We start from the raw sequence: 14,423 nt of genomic DNA, 5'->3' as shown, positions 1-14,423 counted from the left end.
GCCTTAACAGCAAAACGTTATTGAGAAAAGTTATTTATTTATTTATTTATTGAAATTTCCAGTACAGCAGAAGCCATTTTAAACCGGAAAGAAACAACAGTAAAACAGTACACTAGTGTTAAAATGAACACACGAAACAAGATAAAATAAAATAAAATAAACAAAATATAAATATAAACATAAACAAGTCGAGACAGTTCCAAGGTAAACAGATGTGTTTCACAAAAGCATTACTTATATACATTTTTTTCTATGTTGGTGATAAAAGATGGATATGAACTGAATATATCGGTTTGGTTTGAGATTACATTGAACTGATTTGGTAGCCTATGAAATAGTGAACGTTGTCTTGATGCTGCCTACAAGCTGCAAAATTTCGTCTGTTCTTCAAGGAAAAAGCCTGTGCGTGTTGAGGGGCAGGGGGCAATAATTATGCGTAATAATCATGTTGTTTAAGTGTAGAATTTTACGAAATACGAATAAGAGACTCTCAGGTATGTACTTCGCACAGCGCCTCGCCTTTCCTAACGGCTGTACTGGTGCTGTCACCTATCACAAAGTTGTAGTTTGGTCAAATTAGATCTGCTAAATACGAAGTAAAGAACACTAAAGAGCAATAGTTTATAACGCAAAATATGAGAAGGATAGTAAAAAATGGGCGAGAAGAAACTCGTATAAGTGTTTGTGCGCGTGTGTGTGTAGCGTGTGCTGTAAATAAAATGAAATTGTAACAACGAATTTTAGATTTATACTTGTTCTGACATGTGCGTTGGGATGCACAACTATTCATCGGTAAATTGTACACGACTATATTTTGATAAGATAATCTTTTGGATACTACGTGCCTTTTTAAGGAATTAATTTTTACGTATACTGATAGATTGTGAGCAACTTGTGTGGAGTTTTGTTTCAATTCTTGAAACTCATTGCGTGAAACGCAGTTAATAAACATTGTGATGGGCAATTTGACTCGTAACACTTCTTCACCCCACTCTGTAACACCAGCAAACAACTAAGGTCGCTATTAAAGCATTATTATTCGTATGTATTCGAATCGTAACTTATACGTCCACACAACATTCGGCTTGTATTATTTGTAATATGTGACTTCCAATAAATATATACTGAATTACTGAATATTTTATTACACCTTATTGCATGTAGTCGTCACAAAAAGCTTTAGGGGAAAATAAATGTGTATGTTAAATATATTGAATCTAAATAATAATACTAATAATTTAGGGGTGGTGCCGAGATGACCTTGTAAAGATCGAGATGAGAGCAAGGCCAGGCTGTTCGAGAAAATACAAAGTATTCGACATTGTCGATCTCGTTCCAATCTTTGGTATGATACTTGAAACATTTAACTCAGCAAGATTTACTTCCCCATTTTAAGGGGGAGACCTGGACATTTACCACTTTGGGGTTTCCCGAGTTCTATTGTTTGATTTGATTTTTTTTTTCAAAATTTAAGGGGGGGGGGGCTGTAGCCCTGCGTAGGCCAATGAGCCTTCTGTATACTTCATTTGGAAGTTCCGACACTGGACAAGAAAATTAAGTCTAAGAGATATTAGCATGTCATAACAATAAAGAAAGACAAAAAAGAACAGTTTTAATTATTAGATTCTTCGGAAAATTCTACGTAAATGTGATTATCATACTATCACCTTTCCATTTAAAACTTTTAAGATGAATTCAAGATATTGGCTTCCAAAATTGGAAAGGGTTATGACAACATTCACCAAATATATACAGCCATTGTTCTAACGCTTTTATTATTTTCCATTCTAAGTATTAAATATATTTTAGGGTGGTTTCCAAATTTTGAATCGTCCAGTAAAAAAAAAGGAGAAAAACATGTTTTACTTTTGGATAAATGTTGCCATCGATAAATGCGTACCTACTAATGACTGTTTATTAGGTCGTATGAGTTAGCACAGGAATCTGAAAAAAGTATGGTGAGAAAAAATTTACTGCATCAGGTGAAAGAGTAAAAATTTGCACATTCGTGGTTTTGGCATTAGTACGACGATATGTTATCTACCTGTGACGTAGTAAGATAGCAATAAGCTTATCTTGTCTGGGATTACGCAATACAACATGAGATAAAAATTGGAGAGATTTTAAGAAGTAGGAGTGGCGAATGGTTCGTCAGAATCAATATTTCATTTGAAGTGAATGTTTATGTAATAACGATAAAGATATTTATAATACAGGTTACTGTATGTCCACTTAAACCTGGATCATATTTTAACCGTCTTCGAGTTGAAGAGAGTGGCCGGGAAATTCCCGTCTCTGGAGGGTTTTTGTTTTAAACTTTTCAAATAACATATTGCTTTATTACACGTTGAATAAAGTAGTAGTAGTAGTAGTTAGTATGGATACCTTTAGGCTGTCGTCATCGTTCAATATGCGATACGCAATACGTTGAGAATAATACCTAGGTATGCAGGATACGTTCTGGAAAACCAGGACGTCTATGAAGATGTTCAATTCATCTAATTATATATTTGAATGTCAGTACTCGTGACGCATAATCTTGAAGAGCCTGGACGGAAAACCAATGCAAATTAACAAAGCTTAAAAATACTGAGGGGTGAGACACACACACACACACATATCCGCAGGGAGAAGCTGACCCGCTGCCTCCCCCTTTCCCCACTACAACTAGGATAGATAAAAATGAATCTCTTTCTTCCTGGTTATTCTCTAACTTATGGATTGTTACTTTAACTAACGTTTCCCCCCAATTTTTTTTCTCTCGCCTTTACTCTGTCTCCTTTGCCCCTTTCTTTCTTTCGACCTCTTTTATTTCATTCTTATTCTCCTTCTGTAATATTTCTCTTCCAGTCCGTATATCTTTAAGTTCTGTTTCTACTTGTATCTCCCTTCTCTCGCTTTATTTCTCTCCATGCCCTCCTCTCCCTTCTCTCTATCTGTCTCTGTCTCTCACGTTATTTGTGTTTCGCTTTCTCTCGATCGCTTTGTTCATGTTACTCTCTCTTTCTTCCTATTCCCTCTCTCTCCCCCTCCATATCATTTTATTTCCTTTCTAATCTCACTGTTTTTCTCTTTCTATCGTTTCATTTCTCTTCTCTCTCTTTTGGTTCTTTATTTGTCTTTTTCTCGCTCTTTCCATCCCTGTCTCTCGCTTTCTTGTTTTCTTCTCCTTCTCTGTTACTTCTCTCATTTCCCTTTTTATCTACCTTAAAGCATTGTAATTTTACCATGACACGTACCGTGCGTTCATTTCGATCTTCAGCCGAGAAATCGGGAGAAGCGTGGCGGGCGGCGCTGACGGAGATGCCGACATTTGTGGCCTGTAATGCCCGCTTATTTTTATGGACGTATGCAGACATTTATATAAATATTGCAAAACGAGCACTAACCTGTGTTATAAGACTACGGTTTTAATTTTAGTAGCTTAGTGGCTGTATGTGCTGATGATTTTGACACGCCCATCTCCTGTGAAACACGGCGTAGAGGTTTGTTTGGAGAACGTTCTAACGCTGCACCAATTTCATCGAGTTTTGCTTCGGTTAGAATCCGTCGTTTTTGCTTAGATGTTTTAAAATTTAACGATCCAGTTTCTCGTAATTTAAGGACAAGATGTCTAACCGTATCTCTATGTGGAGGTGAAACGCCTGGGAATTTCTGTACAAATTGCCTACACACGTCCCGACACAAGTCTATTTTCACGTAAGTGTCATGCATAAAAGTTCTTTGTTCTAACGTGAACCTTGCGGCTGGCATTCCATTCGTCTCACTGACACAACACACATACACAATGCAATAACACAAAAAAAGTAACCAAGAATAACACTCTTGCGCACAGTACGAAATTAACACTCTCTTGGTTAACATCTGCTTGCCACTATATTCACAGCTCTGTCTTCATCTAGTCGCGAAGGAACAAAAAACTCGAGCTCGGAGATTTCGGATTACAAGGAACACGAAAACCATTGACTTTTAACGGTTTCGTCTGCAGCGTAATCTTGATACAGTGTTGCACATTCGAAACCTCCAAACGATCCCCATCGACACAAAACTATTTCAAGGATATAAACTTAAGCAGGACGTTACTGGTCAAAACTATGATTAAAATGTTTTATTATCTGTGGCTCTTAGCATCGTTTCTAAAGCGTATTTATTTGTGTATATAAGAGCAGAACTTGGATGAATTACAGAAAAACTTTTGCGTCTTATAACACAGGTTAGTGCTCGTTTTGCAATATTTATATAAATGTTTGCATATGTCCATAAAAATAAGCGGGCATTACAGGCCGCAAATGTCGGCATCTCCGTCAGCGCCGCCCGCCACGCTTCTCCCGATGTCTCGGCTGAAGATCGAAATGAACGAATGATCGAATGTGACATTACACACTTTTCAACTCACATACTATGTCAAAACACGACTTTTGGGTTTTGACCGACCTTAGGAAATTTGCTGCGAGCTCCCTTCCACACGCGCGCGGAAAACTAACCCCACCCTTCTAGCCCAGTCAGTGAGAGAGAGAAACGTCGAATGTCGGTAATATTTCCTTAAAAGCTGACTTTTGGTTAGTTGTTGGATCATTACTAGGAGTGCAAATCTCAGAAGTCTCCACCCCTCCCCAAACATCAGATTCGCAGACTCTTAGTTCCTGACCAAAATCTCCGTAACTAATGGTCATAAGCTGATAATATATTTTATTAATCTTGATCCTCATTAGTTTGATTTAAAAAAAAGATTAGTTTTTTGCCGATTTTTTAAAGAATTTTCTTCAAAATTTTTCAGTGTGATTTTTCGAGTGCCTTTTTTAAATTTTTGCCTTGTAACTTTTGAATAAATTATGCGGCAGGAAATTGGAATAAAAGTTCAAGCCTAATTTATGTTTTAAGAAGATAAATGTTTTAAGGTATTTTAATCAAAGGTACGTCATAAATGTGTCCTCAAATTGAGAATAGTCCCAAAAAGGTTGGCTTAATTAATTGTTATGCCATTTTAAGATATTTTCAGTTGAGTAGTCATCCCTATCCGCATGTTGACGGCCCCCATGTTGAAAAGTGTCCTCCATATTAGATGTTTCTTGATGTGGTATCAACGTTCGGTTTTCTCATAGGTGCTCCGAACAGTGCAAACTTCCATAACTGGGGTACCCATCCCCCCAAGGCCAATGGCGCAATCCCCCCCCAAAAAAATCATGTCATGCGTCCTCCCAAATTATATTATTCGCGTACTCAAACCATATACCCCCACAAAATAAAGCTCAGGGCGATAATATAATATGGTTCCTCTTTCAAATAACTCACCCCCCCCTTTTTCTTGGGGTAAGTATAATTATTTTAGTAACCCATAATAATAATTACGTGGATTTTATCTTCAGTGCAAATTTAACTTGTTAAAGTAAAATTTTCCTGTGACAAGAAGTTAGAAATGCGGATTCGATATATTTTTGTTCCAAATGATGCACCTGCTATAAATTAAGCAGTATACCAACATTAAGCATTAAGTGATGTTATTAATGAATATCGCGAATATCGCTTATGTCTTGTAATGCACCTATAGTATAAAACCTCACATTCACCTCAGTAAAGCGCCAAACACATTATTGCGAGCAATGCGACCAAGAAAACTTTTACATCAATCTCTTTGCAGGCTTTCAAGAATATTGATTTAATGGGGTGTCAATACTTTCTTAGGATCAAGAAATAACTAGTCTTTTCTAGTTTCTGTTTTGGCACGTTCGAGGTCGAAACTATGTTCGAACTATCTCTTCACTACAGAAATCCCTTGACAACCTAAGATTTAACACTTTATCAAAAGCTTCCTATCTCCCCCTTTAAATTTAATACTCAATCGTACCACCATAATTTCCAAGCCAATTTTAGACTTACTGTTGATATTGAAGAGTGGATATTGCCTCCTACAAAAATTATTTCTCAGTCTCCACACAAGTATTTCCGCAACAGTCTAGGACAATAGTAATACACAAGAATTGGATACCCCCCCCCCCCCATCAATTGAATGCTCAATCCCCCCTCTAACTAAAATACCCGCAAGTGTCTAAGACCTAGAGTTTTTTTTTTACCTTTACCAACGTTTAATTCAGAATCCCCCCAGAACCCACGTGTAAAATAAGGCCTAATATATTGGAGGTGGATATCCCTCCCCCTTCCGATAATACCCTTAAACACTTTCTTTTTTCATCTAATGGATTAAATATGGTGCATTTAAGGTGTAAAATAAAATCCCCCAAAAAATCTCGATGGCGCAACCTGCGCCATAATCCCCTCCTTTGGGCACACCTGTTCCATAATAAACCAATAAGGCAATATTTGAAGAATGAAAAAAATAGTTGTTTCGTAGAAGAAACTCACTATTCATGTTAGAAAAATAGAGACACTTTGTCTTTTGAAATAACATCTTCCAGCACACAGATAGCGATTGGCTCCTCCTTTAAACAAAAGTGTTAAAAATACTCTGTTTTAAACGTTTAAAACACATGCCTATTTTTTGCAAGTGTTTAAAACACTCTTGTAATTGAATACAGTAGCTAGAACGTAGATAGAGTGTGACCTTGCAACCGTGGATTAGTTGAACCTACTCGAACAGCTTACATGCGAGATTTATAAGTAACGTAAATATGTATTTTAAAGGAAGTTAATCATGCGTTTGTAAGTTATATAAAGAAACATCTCCTTCCTTGAATGACTAACAGTTTCCTTCCTACATTTTCTTAGAAAATAAGTCTTCATGAGATTATTTACTTTGTTCAAAACAGTTTTTTTTTGTTTGTGATTAAAACACTGTTTAAAAACAGTTTTACCAACCCTGAAAATGACCTCCTTGAACCTCACTGCTGCAACTAGCAACTATGGATGTCCTGCTTTTGGAGCTACATTTTTCGTTATGAAGTTAGAGCTTCTTGGAGTACTTCGTGATTTTAAGAGCTAAGTAAAAAGTAGGTCTACAACAGGTCCATTTCTGCTTCCAAAAGCAACTAATCTGGCAACACTGCACTTGAATTATCAAAGATTCCATAACAGCAGCTCCCTTGAAACAGAATGATTTTGTCACGGCAGTTAAAGGAAAGATAAGAGTTCCAAACGGATTGTTCAGAGCGCGATACGATAAGCAATATGGCAGGTGAATAAGCAAATAGGAGGGGAGGGGAGGGCGTAAATATTTGCATGAACAAACTGCGATAACAAGTCCATGCAGCGTCCAGATGTTCAGAGCCAGTCTTGACAGTACACCGTGAGCATCGAAAGCACAATGTAAGTACAAAATTCTTTCTTCGTATTAGGTTTTTCCATTTGGAATATCTCCATTCTTTCAAAATGTCTTAACATCATCAAACTATTGCTCGAATTGAAAGGCGGATTCGGGAAATTTTCCTCTCTGATTTTTTTTCTTTTTCATGCCATGGTCTAGGTGTCTACGTTAATGTTCTTGACCGGAGAATGAAAAATCATCCCCTCTGAAATGTATGTGCATTATCATAGATATTTTTAGTATTACTGATCATGAATTTGCAGTGATAATAGGGAAGTCACTTAACTTTATGTAGGGGGTCAAGTCCTCAATGTAAAATTTTAATTATAGAAATAATAATAACCATATAAGCAATATTATTATATAAACTACTACTAATACCACTATTATATTATTATTATTATTATACCCTTGTGGAAGTATTTCTGTTGCATACACCAAACGAATTAATATACCGCATAACTTGTAGTTCATTATTGTTTTCACAGGTTAAGATAATGAAATGCGTATAGATATTATATTATTTTATAACATTTTATATACTTCGTTCAAAAATGTTTTTGAAATTTTTACGCATAAAATTGACATTCTGTGGCCTCTGACATGAAAATCTTAATTTTGGAATTTTTGGAATTTTGAAATATCATGGAACCATTTACTCCCTAAATTATATGGTAGAAAATTTAAAGTTCTTACCAAGTTTGTGTATTTTTACTCAATTTTTATATATTTTACTAATTAACTGAACTTTATTTCTGTTATTGTGAATCAAAATAATAAGAATTACCCTCCCGGGTTCGATTCCCGGTGGAGACACATAGTGGTTCGGATCCCACTTTAAGCTGTAGGTCCAGTCCCGATTAGCCTTACTGTGGATAAAGTGGACTTAAAACACTAAATCAATCAATCAATAAGAATTACCTTTTTTTAACGTTTTGAATCAATTGTGCCAATTTTCCTAGGGGTGGATTTTCCTCTTGTACATACTTTGAGCAGTGGGTGGCATGTTAAATCTTTGAGAAATATTGGAACTGTAATTCAGGGACAGCGCCAAGACAAGAGGAAGGTACGGGGGGCAGCTGCCCGGCAATTTATCCACCCTAACCAGTTCTAGGAAGAAAAAAAACAATAGCCTAACGGTTAAGGAAACATGCTTCTATAAGTGAGCATATTGTGGTCTGAACCTAAGTATAACTTTCTTGTTGAAAGCGAGACAAGACCGATGGGTTTGAAAAATCTAGACGATAACGAGACCAGAACTTTTCGAGACTTGTCGAGACGAGACAAGACAGAGACTTGGTGGCATCACTTCTCGGTCTCGTTCGAGACTTTGGTACAGTTGGATCCATGAATATTACCGTGCAAATTGTCCATGACTATTTTAATTCATCTTTCTCTTTTTAAGCGATAGATTTTTATGTATGCTGGTGCAGAAGTTGTCAACATCTTGTTTTGAGTTTTATTTTAATTCTTGAAGCTCTTATTGGGTCAAATAAAGTGCACGAACATGGTGATGGACAATTTGCAAAGTAATACTCATGGATCCAACTGTACTAGATATTGAACAAATTTACCTACATTAAATTTATTTTAGTATTCAAGTTCTTGGAAATAGCAAACTGATATCCACCTGATTATTTTTTAGATAAGTGACATATCATTTATAGTAATTGCAAGGTCAATGCATGAGTGGCAAAGCAAATTGCGAAAATGTGTTGAGTGGTTGCATATGTATTAAGGATATTATCCCTTTTTTGGGAGGCTTGAAGAGTCGAAACGAGATGTTAAACAAAACAAAAAAAAGTAATCAAAGGTTGTTTGCCTTAATGGCCTCTTTAGCCTATGCTGTGAAAGTTTGTGCGGTCACCCATTGTTTATAATATATATTTCGAGACTCAAGACAAGAACGAGACTGATATTTGTACATGCATGTATCATGTTATTTAAGACGTTCATTTTGAACATAGAAAGGGGGACACCCCCGAAGTAAGCCCACGCTACATTCGAGGATATGCGCTTAGTATCCTGGTGCCTTAAAATAAACCAGGACGTCAGTTTCCTGAATTCAAAATTTTTATCCTCCTTCTTTTCGTCTTGATTCTCACTTTTCACACATAAATACGAATACAGTAAGAAAAGAGAAAGTAGATTATACACATACATTTAATGATTTCGATTTACATTATTGTATTGGCCCATTCGGTTGACCGGGACAGGTTTTCGATTGTTTATTTATTTACTGAGTATTATTTTGATTGGTGATTCATTAGATTTGTTAGTAGTATAGATTAATTTGAATTAGTTTTCTTTTTTAGTTTGCAGGTTAGTTTTATTTGTCTAGTTGTTAGTAAGGTATGTTTTGTATAGGGGAGACAACTATTCTGGAAGGGGAAGGTATGAGGGGGTGAGGGTTTAGATTGGGGTGACGTTATGTGGATCTCGTTGATGGTTGGCTTGGATTAGTCTACACGGACATTAGTTCCCAGCCAGGTTTCCAGATCAGGTTTTTTTGTAGAAGATAATATAGATCCATACTTAATATTGAGCTAGTTCGGCATTTTAGGTGGGTATCGATTCCGAATAGACCCTTAATGTAAGAAGACTTAGCGTCTTATTCATGTTGCCGTTGTCGCAAGCGATGTTAGGTGTTGAGGACACGCGCCCGATGATAAGGTATCCTGCCGGCGCACGTCAGCATTCCGTGTCATGAAGGTTCGACATGAATCTGACACTGCATTCTTCGCTAGCGACAGTGGTCGTGCGAGGTTCAATGTCCATGCAAACGAAGACTGCTACGAGATCTCAGAATGAAATAGCAGCCTCGTAATTTAACATGAGAGGAAAAAGGAGTTTTAATGCACTTGTGTGTAAAATTATTAACTACATTAGAAGTGCAGCGTGCTAAGTTGTGATAACATACTAATTGTGCGAATAGTATGATTATTAAATATATAATAAATATGAAACAAAAAATACATAAAAAAAACATGAATAGTAATAGGCAAACTCGATAATAAATGTACAAGTAACATGGTGTTTAACACTATGTGATAATTATAAAAACATTTTAAATTAGATTATATTAATTAATAATAAATATATGTTTATGTTTATGAATACACTGCTATTACTAATTGTTACCGTTTGGGTAGTGAAAAAAAAACCTAAATGGGTTGATTGATTGAGTTGGAGTTTTAAGTCCACTTAATGCACAGTAAGGCTAATCGGGACTGGGCCTACAGTTTAAAGTGGGATCCGAACCACTATGTGCCTCCACCGGGTATCGAACCCGGGACCCCTTGAAAACCTAAATGGAATATGAGAAATAAAATACAAAACAAAGCCAAAATTATGTAGTATCAGTTTTAACATATCGGATTAAGTTTATTTAATTTATATAGATGTAAGGAATGGCTATAACCACATTGAGTTTCTTATTTATGCACACTGATGTTAATGAGTACTTGAGATTGGTAAGACATATTGTATATAACAAAATAAAATATCATAGCATTGACAAGCAGTCGTCTGCTGGAGAGGAGCGAATGGGAAGCAGAGAAGCAGCCCTTACGCACATGGCGTAGCCACGTCCCAGTTTAATCCTCACTATTTTATGTCATTTAAGACGTTTATCTCTATACCCAGGATTTTTATGTAACATCAAAGTACAACATATGTACATAAATATGTAACAATAATTGATAAAATATGTACCTAAATATGTATTATGAAAAGTACATGTAGCTAAATATGTAGTATCAAAGAATATGTAATATTAAGAAATAATCGACTATCCCAGCAAGGTCAAGAATTCTGTTAGATATTTGTTTTACTTTAACATGTTCAACATAATTTTTAAGGACAAAAGTTGTTCAAATTAAAATTTGTATGAAATTTATAAACTCAAAAAACCACAGCAACGTGTACATACATAAGAAACCAATTTTGTCAACTATTAATTACTTTTCACATCGCAATTTTTTGCAGAATATGTAAATGTAGGGGCAGAATCAAGAATAATTAATGCACAGAAATTACGCACGTTTTTTTACAGAGTGAACCACTAAACTCCAGCAGTTTTCGATAAATAACAGTTGCTGTATTTATTTATTTATTTATTTTTGTCTTCAGCCTGTCTTTCGACTTGGCAGTCAATTTTAGGTGACCGTAAGCACTATGCATCTCCTCATTGATTAGAAAATATGACATTACATGACATGAGCTAAAAAAATTCTTCATGTTTCAGAGATCGAAAATATAGGGGAAAAGATCAGGATTGGAAAAAAATACCGAAATATGTTGTTTTATGTAAAATAAATTAGCAAATATGTAAAATATGTAATATCCTGGCAAATATGTAAAAAATATGTAACATAAAACTTAAGCAAAATTATGTCAGTTATACGGTTGACAATTCGTTGACTTTTTCCTGTTCATGGTATGTATCTAGAAAGGAATCCATGGCTCTATTTATCTCAAACAATTATCATGGTAGTGTTTAGTGTGCTGTACGAACATTTGTTTGCAGCCTGGCTTCTCGCAACAGAGAGGAGTTCACAACAACGCGAGATTTTGGCGAGCGCGGGAACAGTGACAGCTTATTACAAACGCGGTTTAGTTCGATATAACGTGACTTTCAAAGTTAAATCCAGCACCAGCGTCCGTTTTAAAGTACTCGTAATATTAGGTCATAATTCACTGTTCAATGAATGTTAAATGCAATAAAAATATGAGTATTGTGTATGAGTAAGAAATTGCGTGTATAATTGACCTTTAGGAACAGAGGGTCGTTCAAAGTTGACCGAGACTTTGATGCGTAAAAAAATTGATGAATGTGTGGAGGGCGTAATGTAATCCTTCACCAGATTCCAGCGTTCAGCATGACGTACTTGGAGTAGAATTCTATATCTATTGGTAGAATTTGCAGTGAACACGGCAGCAAGTAGTACGTCTGTACCCGTGGAACAATGCATAACATGGGCGTATCCAGTTTTTTTATCCCGGGGGTAGGGGCCGCCTCGTGGCAGAGTGGTTAGCACATCACGCTACGACGCCAGGGGTCCCGGGTTGGAATCCCGACCTGGGTATGAATGTTTTTGAGTGTCTATTCATCAATTTCATCATATCATCGCTCACCCCCATCTTCGCAAATTAGCCAAAAGTGGTAAAGAAAGCGAAGTTAAATAAAGCAAACAAACTGAGGGTAGGGCACATAGAAGGGGGCGAAACGACACTTTTTCCAGGGGGGACAAAACAAAACTTGTTACCAGGCGGACAAGAAACCCTTTCCCAGGTAGGGCAAGGAATATTCGAAATTGTGGTAGTGCTTGATTTTGAAATATTTGATTTTTATCAATTAGCGTCGCCTTTCTGCCACTTTTGGGCCTCTTGGCTAATCGCAACGATGAGGATGAGTGATGGATGATATGATGCAAGTGAAGGGACAGTCACAAAGAACACCCATACCCAGGCCGGAATTCGAACCGGGCTCCTAGCGTCGAATCACGCTGTGCTAACCACTCCGCCACGGAGGTTGGCATTTGTGTGCTTTTCTTAAAATCTTTACACGTTGGTATTGTGAAAGTATTAACACTTCATATGGTATGTTAGAGATAAATACCTGTAGAGAACACATACATACAATGAAGAACAGACAATTTAGCTTCCTTTCATACAAAATTTATGTCTTTTTTTGTGTAGAAAAGCCTTCAATCACACCATCTAAGTCTATATTTGACGTCACATCACTTTCTGTTGATGATGTGGCGAGTGAAATGAGAAAAAAGACAAGTTAGTTCTTAAATACGTCTTAATTTCAAACGAGAGGGGAGAGTGTAATGAGCGACCCTTTCTGAAGATACCCAACCTCTCTTCCTAGACAGCATTTAGCAGACCAACAAGGCTTTAGCCTCTGGACTCAGAGCCAATGTAATGCTTTGTAGAGCTTGTGTTGTGTTCTGACCATGTCAGCAGCGGCTTCTGCTTATAAAAGTTGCGCAACCAGAACAACTATTCTTTTAGCTCAATTTCAACTATAAGTATCAGGAAAATTAAAAAAATCCACAAATGGGATCTAAGCCCCGCGACAGGTTAAGTTTGCAGCAGATTTGATGTATTAAACCACGCGAGAATGGCGCTCATCATCTCCCATGCAAGTCTTGCCTCAACCGTCGAGCTGTTCATATCAGACAGTGAGAAAATCAACAGTATTACAGCAGGACTACATTCTGTGTGCACGTTTGGGTCTATTATATGCGAAAAGTTGCTGCAAACTTAACCTGTCGCGAGGCTTAGTGACTTCCTAGTGAACTACGTACTACAAACCCAATATATTTCGTCATTTCTCCATTCAAGTTCAACTTAAGGCATCAGGATCACATTACTAACGTGACGTGGGTTCGTAGACTGATAGACTGACTACACTGATTCACGAGCAGATATTGCCATAACCCGAAAGAGATTTCTTTCAAACAATGTTAACACACAATTGCTACGATACAAGCTTTAGACCTTTGCCATGTACAATTACATAAAGTAAAGTAGCTATACCCTAATTTGGACCCTTTGAGATTTTTCATCTTTATCAACATTGTCATTGATGATATCAGAGCCAAGTTTCATGACGCTTATGTACGTAACTAGAGAAAGATATTGGACGGAGTAGTGCCTCGTACCTGAACTCTCTCGAACCACAGTCAGCTGTCATAACCACTATGCTACGCTAACAAGTTAGGAACACTTGCCATTTGCTGTTGGAGGAAGAAACTATGTATAGCAAATGTTGGGTGGACATATGCTTTTTAGTGAAGAGCAAACTATATTGAGGAGGGGTATGGTCCATAATACTTATGTGTTTCACATAGGCGAGAAATCCGGGTTCGGTACACGGTGCAGGCACATTGCACGGTAGTTTGGATCCCACCAAGCCCACTTTCGCATCCTCCTGGCACTGATACTTGTTTCCTAATATTATAGCAGGAATAGTTGGTTCGAAGACAAATGTCAGTTTGGTCTAATGGTTAAGACAGCTGCTCCATAATCGTGAGGTAGAAGGATCATTGGAGATGTGTGCGAAGGTGGTTGTGGGCTGCGAGTAGTGTTGCCCACGGGACGAGACGGGACAGGCTTTTAAAAATTCGAGACGAGACGAGATTGACCATGTGTC

The 14,423-nt window shown here is 36.9% G+C and overlaps 1 protein-coding gene across 1 annotated transcript in view; it reads left to right on the top strand.

Moving 5' to 3' along the window:
• Positions 1-7,103: 7,103 nt before the first annotated feature.
• The window catches only part of LOC145989230 (phosphoenolpyruvate phosphomutase-like), a 43,531-nt gene continuing 36,211 nt past the window's right edge, over positions 7,104-14,423 (top strand). The window contains exon 1 of the mRNA XM_083124540.1: positions 7,104-7,260. The gene's annotated coding sequence lies outside the window, so the exon portion shown is untranslated. The remainder of the gene's footprint in view (positions 7,261-14,423) is intronic.

Source organism: Lepisma saccharinum, chromosome 6 (assembly GCF_977018435.1).
Source record: "Lepisma saccharinum chromosome 6, izLepSacc3.1, whole genome shotgun sequence".
NCBI lineage: Eukaryota > Metazoa > Arthropoda > Insecta > Zygentoma > Lepismatidae > Lepisma > Lepisma saccharinum.
Note: the sequence above shows the minus strand (reverse complement) of the source record. Positions and strands in the feature narration are given on the sequence as shown.